Here is a 17,528-nt window from a genome sequence, read left to right as displayed (position 1 = left end):
TGTATTTCTATTACCGCTGTGAGCTGAGTCTGCTGATTGATTTGGTGACCAAAATAGACATTACACAGGTCCGGCAGGCGGCTGCCGAGATCAGGAGTGCGATTGGGCCCACCCAACAGATCAGTGTCATGATGAAGCATGAATCACTTTTTAGGCAAATCAAAAACTTTATCCAACCATAATGGATTGTGAACGACCTAGAAGTTGTTTCACCTCTAACGGCAGGATAGCCCCGCGCTCCCTATCTTTAGGAATTTTCAATGCAAATAGCATGAAAGATAGAAGGGACGAAATCAGTAGTCTTCTTAGAGAGCATGATTTAGACATATTGCTGATTCAGGAAACATTTTTAAAACCAGCCCATAGAGATCCTAAAATATCAAACTATAATATTATTAGGAATGACCGTGTAGGCGGAAGAGGTGGTGGGACTCTTATTTATTATAAAAAAGCCCTCCACTGTTCACCTGTTCAATTGCCCGATCTTATTAATTTGGAAATATCAGCTTGTCGTTTAGCTATGACTGGCCATCAAGCTATAACTATAGTTTCAGCATATCTCCCGCCCGCGAAGGCTGTTCTGCGGTCCGACTTGGAGAGTGTTTTTGGATTGAGTGAGTCAGTCATTGTGGCTGGCGATCTGAATTCAAAGCACACTCTGTGGAACTGCGGAACGGCCAACCCAAATGGTAGGGAATTATACAAGTTAACATCTTCAGCGAAAGGCACTGACTTATTAAGAGTAGATATTATTACCCCACTAGAGCCCACCCATTTTCCACCTACTGTCGGTCTGGCCCCTGACATTTTAGATATTTTTCTTCTTAGGAACATTTCATTAAGATTCAGATCTGTTGAAGTCATCCATGTGATGACTTCAGATCATAGACCGGTCATCCTCAAACTGGGTCCTTCTCCGTCGGCCACCCCTGTCACCAAACTAGTCACTGACTGGGATGGTGTCAGCAAGGAGCTTGCGCAAGAAGACTCGGATATAATCAAAAACCTCCCGACAAATATCTCGTCCAGAGAGGACACGGATAATGCCATCTCGTACCTGACGACTGAGTTATCAGACCTACTGTCCCGCCATAGCAAACAGATTACGGATGAGGCGGACTATAACAAATGGAAGTTGCCACCTCAGCTACAAGATATCAAAAGAAGAAAGAACGCCGCATTAAAGGCCTACGACATTTGTCCCTCTCCACAACGTAAGGCTGTAGTAAATAAATTATGTAAAGAATTCAAAAAGGGTGTAAAAGATTTCAGGAATGATAGATGGGGAAATTTCTTGAAAGAAATTTCTCCAAGTCACACAGCGTATTGGAATCTTGTTAGGACCTTCAAAATTGATGAAGTAACTCAAATGCCCCCATTGATCATACCGGATGCGCCCCCAAATTGCCCGCCAGCCTTCTCTGATGCTGAAAAAGCTGAGTGCCTGGCGTCCAGCCTGGAGGCCCAATGCTCTTTGAGCAAGGAGCCTCACGACCCAGACCACTTGGCGGAGGTGGAAGAGGAGGTGCGCGGGAGGTTGGTGCTCCCATTAAATAGTCCCACTTTAAGGAATACCTCGTTCACAGAAATAGGATTTTTGATTCGGAAATTGAAAGTTAAGAAGGCTCCAGGGGCAGACGGTCTACCCAACCGGTTGCTGCGCGCCTTCCCTAATAGGTTAATACATTTCTTAGCGGATGTGTTCAATGCGGCGCTGGCGAATTCGCACTTCCCTGATCAGTGGAAGGTGGCGCATGTAATAGGAATCCCAAAACCAGGCAAGCCTAGGATACACCCAACTAGCTACAGGCCAATTAGTCTTCTGAGCTCATTAGGTAAGCTTTATGAGCGTGTTATCCAAGCAAGGATAGGGGAGTTTATACATGAGAAGGATCTCATTATAAACGAACAATTTGGGTTTAGGGCTGGACATTCCTGCACTCACCAGGTCCACCGGATCGCGGAACACATCCTGTACTGGATGACAGGGTGGAAAAGATCGGTCCCCACTGGTGCCGTCTTTCTCGACATCGCAAAAGCGTTCGATAAAGTATGGCACGGTGGGTTGATCTTTAAACTTTTCAAATATGATCTCCCAGACAGGTTGGTACTACTAATCCACGATTTCCTGCAGAACCGCGGGTTTAGGTATAGGGTGGAGGGGACCCTGTCTCCCCTTCACCCAATACATGCTGGAGTCCCTCAGGGCTCTGTGCTCTCACCAATTCTCTTCTCGCTGTTCGTGAATGATCTGCCAAGGATCGCCGAGGTCAATTACGCGCTTTTCGCGGATGACACGGCGATCTTTGCCACATCAACATGCCCGAACAGGCTGGCCTCTCTCCTCCAACGAGCTATCAGTTCCCTCGGGGATTGGTGCCGTAAATGGAGGATAGAGGTCAACCCGGAAAAGAGTGCTGCCATGCTGTTCAGCAGAAGACTAAATTATCATGATCAAGTGCGTAAGCATGGCCAAGTTGAGCTTTTTGGCCAGAGGATACCATGGGTTGAATCTACCAAATACCTGGGAGTAACTCTGGACAGAAGGCTCAACTTCGGTGAGCATATTCGGAAAACTAGGAACAAAGCCGCCTTCTACGTGTCCAGGTTGACATGTCTGGTGGGGGCTAAAAGTAAGCTCTCCTTAAGGAATAAATTAACCATATATAAAACCTGTATTAGACCGGTTTTCTCTTATGCCAGCGTGGCATTTGCTCATGCCACGCGGGCTAAGATCAGAACCCTGCAAACTTTGCAAAATAAATTCCTAAGGAGGGCTACTAACGCCCCCTTCTATGTCAGGAACATTCGACTGCATGCTGACCTGGACATGCAGTCTGTAAGCAAACATTTCAAGGAAATCTCTAGAAGATATTTTGATAAGGCGGCGCATAACTCGAATGGCTTCCTATGGCCGGCGCACCGCCTTTTATTCCCTCCATATTTAAAGACCTCGTCCCCCGCACCGCGCCGGCGCGGGCGTCTGCGCTTCGCGCATGCGCAGACCTCTCTTTCCTCGACTCTCCTACGTTTCTCTTTATTTATTAAAGTTATATATTAACAAATTACATGTTTTATTTATTTATCCTACCTATCTTATTAGATTCTATTCTATTATCACAATTTCTTATTAGAATAAGGTTGCGTATACTTTTGCCCTATTTTCTTATACAGATCTACGTAATGAAACACAATGAGGAAAATTCTTTATTTGTTATAAGCCTATCTTAATTAAATTATATTGCAATCCTAACTTTACCTAATTGGAATTCTCTTATTGGATTCCTTTAAGAGGTACAAAGTATGCTACTCATACTTTGTCCTGTTATAAAAACATACTAAATACCATTTATTTCTATACGTGACGCGACTTAAAATTATTACATGTTAAAATGACTCTAAGTTACAAAATACTATGCGCGTCGTGTACATTTCTCCCGCCGTCGCCTTGCGATCCCACTGGTAGCACGACGATCTTCTTTGTTGGCCGCCTCAGCACGTGTCCTCTGCTGGTGGTGACGTCCACGACTCGTACCACGCCGTCCTTGCCCGGATACGTCTGCTTCACTATTCCACGTGGCCATATGTTGCGGGGGAGGTTGGAGTCGCATATTATTACGACATCGCCGACGGCCGGGGTGACTCCTGCGCCGTGGGGCTCCCGCCGGTGTTGTAGTAGCGGCGCGTACTCGCGAACCCAGCGCTGCCAGAAGGTGTCGGCCAGCTGCTGGGCGCGCCTCCAGTGTTGTCGCGCGTTCATGTCGCTCTCTTCGAAGGTGCCGGGAGCCGGGGTGTAGCAGTCCGGCCCGAGCAGGATCATGTTCGGAGTCAGTGCCGGCGGGTCTTCTGGATTCACCGCTACGTAGGTTATGGGCCTCGAGTTGACCGTCGCCTCCGCCTCCGCCAGTAGGGTTTGTAGAGTCTCGTCGCTCGGGTATTTTTCATGTAGTGTGGCCTTCATAGCTTCTTTCACCGTGCGCACCATGCGTTCCCACACGCCCGCCATGAAGGGTGCGGCGGGGGGTAGGAAACGCCAGTTTATGCGGCGCGCGTGGGCGGCGTCTCTCATGGCTTCCGTCAACTCGCGGTTGGCTCCTCTGAAGGCGGTCCCGTTGTCACTCCACAGCTCTGTAGGGCACCCGCGCCGGGCAATGAAACGGCGTAGTGCGTTGATGGCCGAGTCCGTGCTTAGTGAGGCTACCATTTCTAGGTGTACGGCCCTCGACGTCATACATGTGAACAGCGCGACGTACCTTTTTTCTCTGTGACGTCCCACTGTGACTTCTTGCGGCCCGTAGTAGTCTAGACCCGTGTAGGTAAAGGGCCTCACATGATGCGCCAGGCGTGCCGCCGGTAGGTCACCAGTGGCCGGGGCCGCGGGCTTCGCACGACGTAGTCGACATCTCGGACACTGAGCGATCACTTGTTTCACTGTCGGCCTTATTTTCACTATGTGCACTCGCTGTCGCAACTCGTTCACCACTATTTCCGTACCGCCATGATGTAATTGTTCATGCACATGAGAAACATACAATTTCGTGTAGTGATGCTTCCCATATAGCACTACTGGTTGCACTGTCTCTTCTTGTATGTTGCCGGCCGCCGCTATTCTTCCCCGTAGTCGTATGATACAGTCCTCGTCCATATAAACACTCAGCTTGGCCAGTCGGTCGTCCTTGTCGGGCGTACGGCCGCTCGCTATTCGCCTTCTCTCTTTCTCGTAGCTATCTTCTTGTGAGGCGCGTATTAGTAACTTTTCGGCGGCGTTTAGGTATTTGTGTGGTTAGGTGTTCTAGCGTTAAGTATTTCTTCTCTTCTTGGGGTTGGGTAGCTGCACTCTTGGCGGGCACGCGCGTGTGTTGCGTGCGTTTGTTCCATGCGCCGTCTTGTTCCGCGTTTGCTCGTGTCCGCTTGCGCTTCGCCGCCGCGATAAGTTGTGTCGCGGGCGGGGCGGGCGCGCGGGGTTGGGGGCGCACTAGGTCGATGAACTGTAGCACGCGCGCGGTCGCTCGCAGCAGCCGCATCCATTTTGAGAAGCGTTCGATCTCGGGTATAGCTGCGTGTTTATCTTGCGTAGGGACGGCGATCGCAGCGCACGTCTCTTTTTCTTCGCCGGTCGCGGGAACTTCGACCCTATTCTCGTGGGGCCAAGTCTCTTTTTGTTCATAGAGAAAGGGCGGACCGGTGAACCATCTATGTTGCGAGTCGAAATCTGCCGGAGTGGCGCGGGTCGCGTCGTCGGCCACGTTGTGTGCTGTCGGTACCCATCTCCACTCGTTTTTCTTAGTGCAGTCTTCTATTTCGGCGAGTCTGTGTGCCACGAACGTCTTGAATGTGCGGGGCTCGGCGCGTATCCATGCCAGTGCCGTGCGAGAGTCACTCCAATATGTTTTCGAAGTGATTTCGAAATCGTGTTCTTCTATGACTGTTTTTGCTAGCCGTACGCCTAGGACGGCCGCCTGTAGCTCCAATCTAGGAATGGAGACCGGTTTCCTGGGTGTGACTCGACTTTTTGCGGCGGCTAGGGCTATCTTGACTGAGCCGTCGGCTCGCGTCATTCTCCAATACACTGCGGCGGCGTAGGCTTCTTCACTGGCGTCGACGAAAGTATGCAGCTCGTGTGTGGCGGCGGGCGTAGTATCGTAGCACCTAGGTATTTTTAGGGTACCTAGGTCTCGAAGTTGTCGTAGCCATTCGCTCCAGCGTTCGTGTAGCTGCTCTGGTATCGCTTCGTCCCAGCCTGTGCTATGTTGCCACGTGTCTTGCATGATTCGCATGGCCGGCGTAGTGATTGGTGATATGAGGCCGAGCGGGTCGAAAATTGACATAATGACACTGAGTGCTTCTCTCTTCGTCGGAGGCCGCAGGTCGTTGATTACTTCGGGCTGCGCTCTTCTTGTATTGAGGCGAAAGCGGATACTGTCCTCATTTGTGTTCCATAGCAGGCCGAGCGTTTTTTCTATCTCGCTCCCGCCGATAGGGACAGTATTTCCCTCTCGCTCTTCGCTGCCGACGACGTTACTTATTGCTTCTTTTTCGTTCGTGGCCCATCCTCGCAACTGGAACCCGGCTTTTTCGTGCACATAGTCGACGTCTCTTGTTACTTGTCTTGCCTCTTCTATTGTGTCGAAACTTTGTAGATAGTCGTCCATGTAGTGATTTCGCTCTATCGCTCGCGCGGCTTGCGGGTACTGTGTCGCGTGTTCTTGTGCATTCCTATTTTTTATGTATAGGGCGGTGCACGGTGATGATGACGCGCCGAATATGACGGAAGTCATGCGGTACTCTTCTGGCTCTCCCTCGCGGCGATCGCCCCTCCATAGGAAGCGGAGGGCGTCCCGGTCTTCTTCTCTTATTTTTATCTGCATGAACATTTCTTTCAGGTCGGCTGAGACTGCGATGCTATGTTGTCGAAACTTCATGATGACGCCGGGTAGCGATTGTAGGAAATCTGGGCCCGTATGTAGCATGTCGTTGAGGCTGCGACCGTGTGATGTGGCCGCAGCATCGTGGACCAGTCTAATCTTCGGCTTCTCTGGATTGCAGACTGCGAAGTGAGGTAAGTACCACGTTCTGTCACTCGGGGGCGTTGTCGCGCGCTCGGCGTAGTTTGAGGTAAGTAGGTTGTTGACGCGTTCGTTATATTGTTGCTTTAGGCTTGCGTCACGATCCAGCTTCCTCTCGAGCGTGTGCAGCCGCTTGAGTGCGTCGGTGCGATTGTTAGGTATCTTCTCTGTTTCGTTGCGCCACAGTAGCCCCGTCTCGAACCGGCCATTGGGTAGGCGGCGGCTCTTTTCTTCTAGTATGCGTAGAGCTTGTTGTTCGGGATCACTACGGGGTCGCCTCGGCTCGATTGATAGAAACTCGAGGGCGAAATAATTCTTCATGGTTTCTTCTATGTTCTCGGTCGGCCCGGTACGAGTGAGATGTGCGCAGCAGTAGGCGATCGGCTTCGCTTTTGTGGTGCGACAGCCGTGAAGTACCCATCCTAGTAGGGTTCTCGACGCGACGAGTTGTCCGCGCCGGCCTTTTCTTATTTCTCGTGACACGATCAGGTCCCAGTTGTCCTGGCCGATGAGTATTTGTGGGGTTGCACCGCGGTAGGTTAACTTGTGCTTGATACCCCGGAGGTGCGCGCAGCCGTCTATTTCTTCCATGCCGATCGACTGTGTGGTGAAGCCGAGGCTGCCGACGGTGTGCGCGTTCGTTATGCGTTGTTCTTGGCTGTCGTGCTTATTCTTGATGAAGACCTCGACCCTCCTGCTCTGATTGTGCTCCATCTCTTTCCCGCCTACGCCTTGCACCCACATTGGTTCAGTGGGACCGTCTAGCCCGAGTGCGTCCGCCAGTGCCGAGTCGATGATTGTCACCTTGCTGCCTTCATCTAATAGGGCGAACGTGTCTAGCGTCGCTCGCGGGCCGCGCAGTGTTACTGGCACTATCTTCAGGTAGGCGCGGCTCGTTCGTGGTTGTGCGCAGGCGACTGTGTTCACTGCCGAGGCCACTATTTCTTCCGGTTTATGTTGTTGTGGTGGCTCGACTTGCGCAGCGGCGACTGATTGCGGCGTCTTCTCGTGATGTAGTAGGCGATGATGTCTCATGGGGCAGCCCAGGTGGCCGCAGGGCTTCGCACGACACGCGAAGCGGCGATGCTTGCTAGCGAGGCATCGGTAGCAAATGTTGTGTTTCTTCGCTACTTCCCAGCGCTCGTTCGTGTCAATTTTGATGAATTGCGGGCACGACGGCAGTTGGTGAGTAGCGTGTTCGCATAGTGGGCACGCTTGCTTCTCTTCTCTTGGCTTCTTAGTGTCGGCGGTAGCGGCGTACGTTCGCTCGGGCTTCTTTCTTGCGGTCCTCACTTCTTTGTTCTCCGTCGTATTTTCAGGCGGAGCGTAAGGCGTGCACTTGTCGGCTTCGTTGTTTAGAAAGTCGGCAATCTTCTTAAGCTCGGGCGTATCTTCTCTCGTGGCCGCATAGTCGTACCACTTGCTTCGAAGTATAGGCGTGAGTTTATCGACCATCGACCGCAGTAGCTCTGGATTGTAGAGGTACTGAGGCTTCTTCAATATCTCGATAGTCGTGACAGTGTTTGCGATCTTGCTGGCGAATATGCACAGGTCGCGCGGGCTGTCGGTGAGTCGCGGCAGTCCCTTCATCTTCTCCAGTTCGTTGACGAGTAATGCGTCTGGCCTTCCGTATCTTCTTTCTAGTGCTTTAATGATGTCCTCGGGGTGCGGCCGGCTGATGAGGAGGGCGCTTACGGCTTCCAAGGCTACTCCCTTGAGGCTTTTTCTTATACGGGCGACGTTTTCACTTGCGGCGAAACTGGGGGCGGACTCGTTGTACGCGGCTTTAAATTGTAGCCACTCGTTGCATAGGCCACTGAATGTCGGCAGGTCTGGTATGTATTTTCTGTAGGACTTGCCGGCTTGGATGGCTTCTGTTAGGGCGGCGGTCAGCGATGACACGTCCATGGCGTGGGCGGCTCGAGGGGCCTCCGGCCGCGCGTGTTTTCTAGTGGCGCGCGGGGCCGGCACGTGTGCTTCTTCATGGGCGGGCTCTTCTTCAATCGCTGTCGGTTGTTCTGGGCGGCGGTTGAACCAATCGGCAATGCGTTGTGGAGCAAGGTCCTCTTCCTCTTCAGACTCTTCTCTTGACGAGGCGAGGTCGAGTCTTTGTTGTCTGATTCTTGCTAGTTCTGTTTCGGCTTGTACGCGCTTCAGCTCCAGCTCGGCTAACTTCTCCTTGGCCTCTAACTCCGCGAGGAGTCTCTTGCTGGAGGCCTTGGATCGGTGTGACCGAGCGGGCTTAGCGGGAACTGGCGGCGGTGGCATTAACTCGACGGAATCACGCCCGACGAGTGTGGCGACGGTGCTAACTGCAGGCGTTGCTCTGATTCCCGACGTGTCGGCTGGGCCCCCATTCGTGCTGGTGCCGGCGATGCTGGCTTCTGTTGCAGCGCGCGTTCTTGTGGTGGTGCCCGTGCCTGACGTCTCGCCCGTGCCCGACGTCTCGCCTGTGCCTGACGTCTCGCCTGTGCGTGACGTATCGCCTGTTCGTGACGTCTCGCCTGTGCCTGACGTCTCTCCTGTACCAGATGTATCGCCGGTCTGGTCCGTGTCCTGCGTTTCATCTGACGAATTTTCTTCTCTGCCGTGGTTGCTTCTTGTTACTGCCATCTTGCTATTTTTCTTGCTTCAGAGATCCGGCTCGAAGGACCAAACAATGTGAGTGTTAGGCCCTAATCTTGTTATCTTGAGATCTATCGTAGGGGTGTGGACTGTATAGGGTGCGGCATAGGCGGCAAGGATGGAGTAAAACAACTGGAGCTCTTCTTAAATCAGATGCAGGAGGGTCGAGGTCGGAGAGGTCTTCTTTTCTTCTTTTGGAGAGGTGTTTCTTGCTCGGCTGCTCGATTCGTAATGGCTTCCTATGGCCGGCGCACCGCCTTTTATTCCCTCCATATTTAAAGACCTCGTCCCCCGCACCGCGCCGGCGCGGGCGTCTGCGCTTCGCGCATGCGCAGACCTCTCTTTCCTCGACTCTCCTACGTTTCTCTTTATTTATTAAAGTTATATATTAACAAATTACATGTTTTATTTATTTATCCTACCTATCTTATTAGATTCTATTCTATTATCACAATTTCTTATTAGAATAAGGTTGCGTATACTTTTGCCCTATTTTCTTATACAGATCTACGTAATGAAACACAATGAGGAAAATTCTTTATTTGTTATAAGCCTATCTTAATTAAATTATATTGCAATCCTAACTTTACCTAATTGGAATTCTCTTATTGGATTCCTTTAAGAGGTACAAAGTATGCTACTCATACTTTGTCCTGTTATAAAAACATACTAAATACCATTTATTTCTATACGTGACGCGACTTAAAATTATTACATGTTAAAATGACTCTAAGTTACAAAATACTATGCGCGTCGTGTACAACCGCTATAACAACAAATACTAAAAAGTACGGAACCCTCGGTGCGCGAGTCCGACTCGCACTTAGCCGGTTTTTTATATATACTTAATTAGGAATTTAAACAGGTAGGTCAAGGTTACAGGTTGTATCTGGCATTGTTTTGACTGATACTGTCATCACGAATGAGTGGCATTGTGTAAGATGTATTTAACTTTTCTAAATAAATCTGGAAAAAAAAACCAAAAAAACACAATTTTGTATAATTTCCGAAAAAAGAATTTGATTTTTTCTGGAATTTTCATCCCTAATCTAGAAATCTAAAGTATATAGTATGAATCTTCCTAAATGATTTTACGCCTAAGACACTAATCTGTTAAACAAAAGCCATTGTTTCTTTTATGTGAGCGGCCGGCCATTGTGTCTGAGCGCGTGGCACGCTATACCTATGTGTAAATCTTGGATCAATATAAAAAGTTATTAATATTATTAAACCTGGAGTTGAAAGCTGCACCGTGTTCCGGTACCTTGTAAGGCTTACCTTGAAATATGAGATAAGCATTTGACTTGCTGATAACGGGGATTTCGTTCGAATTGATATTAACAGCGACGTGTAATTATGCTGTTTATGTATGACATAATATTATGTGTCTGATAGTTAGTTAGTTAGTTAGTTATGCTGGGCCTATTTTGCGTGAAACGAGGTATATGTGTCTGATATTTCCATTGTATTTAATCTTTCTAATGATGTAATTGGGCTGAAATGTAAAAAAAAATACGACAAAAACGGCAAAAAAAACACATTTGTTGTGCCCCACTTAATAAATATTTATTTTATTCTGTTTTTAGTATTTTTTGTTATAGCCGCAACAGAAATACATCATCTGTGAAAATTTTAACTGTAGCTATCACAGTTCATGAGATACAGCCTGGTGACAGACAGACAGACACACAGACTGACAGACAGACAGCGGAATCTTAGTAATAGGGTCCCGTTTTTACCCTTTGGATACGGAACCTAAAAATGAGATGGAATTATAGATACGTTAATTTTGAGTCCCGCTGTGGGCTTCCAGTCTTCAAAAATAATTATTTACAGTAACTACTCGTAAACAGATCAGATCAATATTAAATGCTCTATTAAGTTCCATGCTCCATTTTCTAGTAACTAATTACAATGTATCTTTGCGGCAAGTTGGAGAGTGGATGGTGATCGGATAGGATTCCCAGTAAATAGGTAAATTGGTACGTTACATTGGTAGCAGGTCCAGGAATTTGATTTCTGTGCCTCATCGTAACTTGTCAAGTTGTCACAGTGACAATCAATATGAAAACCACTAAAGTTAAACCAAGAAAAGTCTGCAGCGATTTTGGTAGTACATGCAGTGCAAGTGTCATTTATACGTCATAATTTCATAGAAGTTTGACGTTTAAAATAACACGTGCACTGCGTATGCTATCTAAATCGCTGCAGACTTTTCTTGGTCTAACTAGGGATCTCATTTACGGCCCGATTCGAACTTTAAGATACGTCAAATATTAGGTCTAGAAACGATATGGATTAGATGTGTATATTTATAGATTGTCTCAGTGATAATATAGGAAAAACAGCCGACATCGAATCCCATGACCGTAATTAAATTACCTATACCAGAAGATTCCCTGTCCAATTTTTTCCCGAAGTCAAGTCGTGAACAAATGGACAGTCCATATCCAAATTCTGAACTAAAATAAAACGAGCATTCGGATAATTGGCACCGAGCGAGAGTTTTAGTGGTTTACGAAAGTAATTTGGTGTTGTGCCGCTAGTTGTTACTGAAATTGCGAGGACAGACAACTCTCACGAATGGGGTAACTTTTCTATTATTCATGAATGAGTTATTTTTATGTAGTGAGAGATATAAAATCATCATCTTCCTCGCGTTGTCCCTGAATTCTGCCACGGCTCATGGGAGCCTGGGGTCCGCTTGGCAATTAATCCCAGGAATTGGCGTGGGCACTAGTTTTTACGAAAGCGACTGCCATCTGACCTTCCAACCCAGAGGGTAAACTAGGCCTTATTAAGATAAGTCCGGTTTCCTCACGATGTTTTCCTTCGCCGGAAAGCGACTGGTAAATATCAACTTTTATTTGTATGAGCGCGTGGCCATTGTGTGTGGGCCTCAAGCACAAAGGCCACGCGCTCGCACAAAATAAATAATGGCTTTTGTTTAACAGACTGCCATTGTTAGTACAGGTAAGTGAACGAGCTCAGTAGAGAAAATTTTATCTATAATTGGAGCAGTCTAGGTAATGACCGGGGCTTGAAGGCTGGCGAAGTAAGAAAAAACCGGCCAAGTGAGAGGCGGACTCGCGCACGAAGGGTTCCGTACCATTACGCAATAAACGGCAAAAAATCACGTTGTATGGGAGCCAACTTAATTTTTTTTTTCTGTTTTTAGTATTTGTTGTTATAGCGGCAACAGAAATACATCATCTGTGAAAATATATATGTATTAGGATATTTACTTTCTCGTTCTTGATTGAGCCAAATTGAATATTATGCCAAAAAATAACTTCTATGATTAGACCAAGTGTTACCTAACAATACGCCGAAAGCGCTTAATGCCAATTTTCAGTTTTAGCAATAATGTCACCAAACTCTTTTTCAGAAACAAAAATATTAACTAACCTACGAACTGAAAAAAAAAACACTCCCTCTGTCCATGAATCCATTGTATCTATGACAAAATTACAACATTATGCATTATTGCAGTTTAAGTGGACTGCATATTTTGCACTTTGGAGTATAATAAATTGATGATTAAAATAGTTAGATGTTTGGATAAATAACACATAAAACACATTAAATTTGGCATAGGTACGAACAACTTATAAGCTAAATTGACACAATGGATATTTTTTATTTCAAAAACCGTTAAGGGGTGAAATATAAGCCGGACTAAATAAGTCGCGCTGTCTCGGCCAAAACAAGTATTCATTAGTTCAATATAAAGTCATAGCAAAAAGCGAGACTGGATTATAAACCGTTTGATGGGCGGTCGTTGTCTAGCCCAGACGTAATTACAGGGTTAATAAAGTGGGGGTAGTAATGACCTTTAGGTCTCTAACTGTACTTTTCTTACTGCTTTGAGTGATGGCCGTTAAACGTTTTCTAACGTGTTCTGGCTTTTTTATCTTTTTAGCTTGGTCTGGTTTATCTTGGAAAGTCTTGAAGTCTCGATTCGATTAGTTGTGAGTTACCTCTTAGTAATTCTGTAATAGGGAATATTTCGCGAAACTGCGTAGAGTGCGCCACTACTACAATCTGAGGGTCTATCGCGAAACTAGAAAATTGAAATTTCGTTATCTAACATCTCTGTCACTCTTGCATATTCGAGTGATAAAGAGGCAGATATCGAAATTTCGGAATCGCGTTTCGCGGTAGGTCCTCTGTAAACAAACCGCCTTGATGCATGAATGTCATATTTTATTGTCTCTGAAAACTTGTCAAAAAACTGTTAAAGGCCCAGTATGTATGTTACTCTATGGTTTATTAAAAAGGCTAGTGCTGCACTCTGGTGGCACAACATTGCAGTAATACCTCCTATTGTTAGAACTTAGAAAAATCATGTTGCGGTTACTTGTAATATTGTAAACAATGCGTTATCAGAGTTATGATACTTATGATCTAGGCATTGGAAAACGTAAGTATTGTTTGTGTTGGGAACTACACAAGAAAGCATATAGCTTTTAAGTAAACTCAGTAAACTAAACTGGCTGTGACATACTATAATGTCCAGAAATATCACTTTTGAGAGCTGATAGGTTTAATCCATAATAGTTTCAGAATAATAAATTAAAATCTGAATTTGGCTCACGGATATGGAAAGTAGGGTTCCGTTATTGTAATTTTGTCTTCAGAACTGTAATGCGGCATAGCAATCCACCAATCAGTAATAATGACACGACGTTGCAGTGATTAGAAGAATAGGTATGATATGCAATTATATACTGTTATACTTGTAGTATGAAATTATATGTAAATTTGAATGCAGCTTAGAAATGTTAATATTATTCATGTCAAAATATTTATCAGTATGGTTTTTACTCACTATTATTTTTAGTCGCTTTTGGCGACATGTTTCGGATTCTTTGGGAATCCATCCTCAGGCACGACGTACAACCGCCGCGGACACTCGTGCCTGAGGATGGATTCCCAAAGAATCCGAAACATGTCGCCAAAAGCGACTAAAAATAATAGTGAGTAAAAACCGTACTGATAAATATTTTGAAATATGTCTCACGATAGTTTAAGTGCGATTATTCATGTCATTCTCATTGGTAATAGCCAGACTGCCTGCATAAAAGATCGTATTAAGCGAAATCGAGAGCATCGTTTTCAATTAATTTATTGACACTACGAGTAAGTGAATGAAACTCAATTAAAACTGTAGCTTATCAAAAACAATCGCCTATAAAATTGGACACTCGAAAGTGCCAAAGGCCGTTCTCAGCACTATAATCCCCATTGTGCTTTGTTATTAGCAACATCTCGGTACACGGTGTCACTTTCATCGTCCCATATGCGTGACAATAGTGAAAGTATGTTCACTTCGGATATAGTCCGGATGTCATACGTGGTCATACTTTCGGAATACAAATTGGTCTAGGGTTATGAAATAGAAATGCGTTATTTACATTGCCAAGCTTGGTTGAGTCTAGTGTAAGTCGTTGGTATGCACCAAATAAAGAATGGGCTAAAAGAAAAATACCGATATTATTAAACTTCTTAAAAGTTGAATGTACCGATGTCTGTTTGTGCAAGCCATTTATGGCGAAGAATGCCCTGGTCGATATATAGAATGAACTTTTGAATCAGATCTGTACGTTTTGTTTGATGTTCTTAAAGATATTGCTTCAAAAAATTGTCATTAGTTCGCACAGCGATTAGCTGCATTCACTGCATTTTATCTTTATTTATGTATACACATATTGCTACGGAATGTGCAATTTGACATCCGTTGTTTGTGTTATCTGACATGACTTTGGTTTTTTGATACCACGAGTTAATCGTATATGGCTTTTACTTGAAAAGATAGGGGCTGTATTTGATCAGAATAATAAACCAGAGAGTAAACTGTTGTTGATACTTGATACAAATGTTACGTCAACTGTTGAATATAGAAGGTTTTTAAGCATTTGATTATTGGTCTATCAATTTTATCGCTTTCACTATTTGAATGTAGCTTCACATTCTTAATTAATCGAATTCGTTTTACATACCTAATTGTACATCTTCCAGCTTCGTAATTCTACCTTCTTATATCTCTAAAACCAGGTGTAAAACCTGAATGCCGCCTATGCTATGGTCGATGTTGCAATATACAATCACGACCGACCTTGTACGGTCTGTCTCTTTTCAACTTGGCGGCACCGACAGAAGAACCACGATTTTCCATTTATGGCAACTGAAAATAATGTTTCTTTTAATCATGGTGCCGGGAAATTGGTGTATGGAAATGAATATTGTGAATGTGGAAAATGTAAAGGAAAATAGTTCCGGGCATGCGTATTGGAGCAGGACAGAGATAGTCGGCCGTTGGCTTTGGCTCAGCCGGCACCGGCAGTTGGTGCCCGGTCGCCGCGCTGCGCGTATGTCCCGGCCCGCACGTACGAAACATAGTACACATATTGAATTTCACGCGAAAATTTGATATCGTAGTCTATCTTGTGTTTTCAAGTGTTTGAAAAGTTCGTGCGTTCACGGTAAAGCTCGCTTTACTTCTGTGCTTTCAATATTTATTTACCGCTGTTGTGTTTTTGTTTGAGTGTTTTTAGTTTCGACGTTATGTTTTGGTAGAATGTAGGTATTTTTTTTCCTTATTTTTATAGTATTTTTAAGTATCTAGTTTAATAACATATATTGTAGTGAATGCATTTTTAATAACATGACTATTTCTCAAGCTATACCGTCAACCGAGTTGTTTTATCAATACAGATAAGTTATCGTACAATACTTACCTACCGATAAATGCATATTACCTATTAAAGATGGCCTAGAACGTCGAACATTATAAGTTCAATGACCTTATTTTGCTAAAAATCCCACAATCGTACCCAACGTCTGCCTAATCATATTATTCATCAAATTCAAATGTAACGGTGTCGAACTCATAAACAAAAGACAACTTGTTTTTTTTTTCTGTGGTAATGACAGCTAAGCAAGTCATTCACTGTCATTGATCGTAAGACCGATTGAAAGCATTGTTGTGTATGGAACAAGACAGAAGGGATTTGTATAAGGGGGCCATTGAAATTGATCGCGTAGTCCCCAGTCTCTGGTTAACCGTACCCCGAGCGCGATACAAATTTGATTTACTCTCGTGCAAGTCTTCGCTACGAGCTTTACCTCCCTTTGAAAGCATGTAGGTACAGAGATTATTCAATCATCTAAGCGCCGACTTAACGAATTTGATGACATGGTTCTGGTGAAGCAAATCGAATCTGTATGAATCATGCCATCCATTCTCTTGAGTGCAACTACCGGCACGGTTTTATAATCGGCTGTTGGTATCTCTCGTATAGTTAACAATGCAAAACGTTGGGTCACCAACTCACCACACTCCATAAAACCTCGAGATCTTCACACTGCCAACGCCAAGCGGAATTTCCTTACAATTCATTTTGCAACGTCACTTTGACATAGTTCAGTGATTACTTCGGGTTTTATTTTGTTGATTATTTCCCTGGAAATTGATGAGTGAGATTTACCTGGATAATCCTTAATCAATGACGAATCTGATGAATGATATTATTCTTCAATCTGTCTGGTTTGCCAAATTGACTAGAGCCTTTTGGCAAGACTGCTTTTTGGGCGTTAATTAATACGTCGTTCATTCTATGTTATACATACATGTTAAATGTTGTTGAGAGAAAAGGAGGTGGGTATATTATACGACGATTATTCAACGATTATCTAACCGTTGAACCACATCGTTTCCGATGCAAACAGGTTCTGTATGATACTTCTGGTTTGTTTATCGCGCGTGCTAACACTGCTAACGATGTAAAAAAATGCTTGGAGTTGTCTATGATTGGCACTACATAAGCATGACAATGACAGCATTGACAACGCAACTTCAGTTCTTTGGCGGTTCATTCAGAGCTTTTGATGCGACTGATTAAGCGACATCTCGATCATATCCTGTAATTAGTGATTTGAAGTGTCGGCTTAAACGCAAGACTCGTACCTAGTTTAAACTGAGAATCCTTTGCTTAATCGGCTTTCAATATAGGTATACTTGCGGCATACAACACGTTTCATTCACGCTTACGTTTCTAACATGCAATTTTTTTCAACACATCCTGATGGTATCTGCGTAATAAAAACCTTCAACAGCGGATGACAGGATTGATGGAGGATGGAACCACCTAATTGTTTATGCTGGTATCATTATTAGGTGCGCGTGCCAGATGTAAACCAAAAAATACTTATCAGCAACTCATTTGACCATTCAAGCGTCAATTTGGCCCCATAATGGTAAAGGACCCCTTTTTATCCGATCTTTTTGTTACCATAGGGTGCGAGGGTCGTTGACATTGGCCCCTTTTGTCATTT

General features: G+C 45.2%; 1 protein-coding gene across 8 annotated transcripts in view; it reads left to right on the top strand.

The window, feature by feature from the left end:
- The window catches only part of LOC134747566 (protein sprint), a 323,735-nt gene that overhangs the window by 121,812 nt on the left and 184,395 nt on the right, over window positions 1–17,528 (top strand). For 3 of the 8 annotated variants that reach the window (XM_063682143.1, XM_063682145.1, XM_063682136.1), the window contains exon 1: window positions 15,546–15,773. The exons of 3 other annotated variants lie outside the window; for them this stretch is intronic. The gene's annotated coding sequence lies outside the window, so the exon portion shown is untranslated. Of the gene's footprint in view, window positions 1–15,538; window positions 15,774–17,528 lie in introns of those variants that run through there. 2 more of the 8 variants (XM_063682137.1, XM_063682140.1) reach the window with 2 other exon arrangements.

Source organism: Cydia strobilella, chromosome 15, assembly GCF_947568885.1.
Source record: "Cydia strobilella chromosome 15, ilCydStro3.1, whole genome shotgun sequence".
Classification (NCBI taxonomy): Eukaryota; Metazoa; Arthropoda; class Insecta; order Lepidoptera; family Tortricidae; genus Cydia; species Cydia strobilella.
The sequence above is the reverse complement of the archived record's forward strand: the minus strand, read 5'-3'. Positions and strand labels throughout refer to the sequence as shown.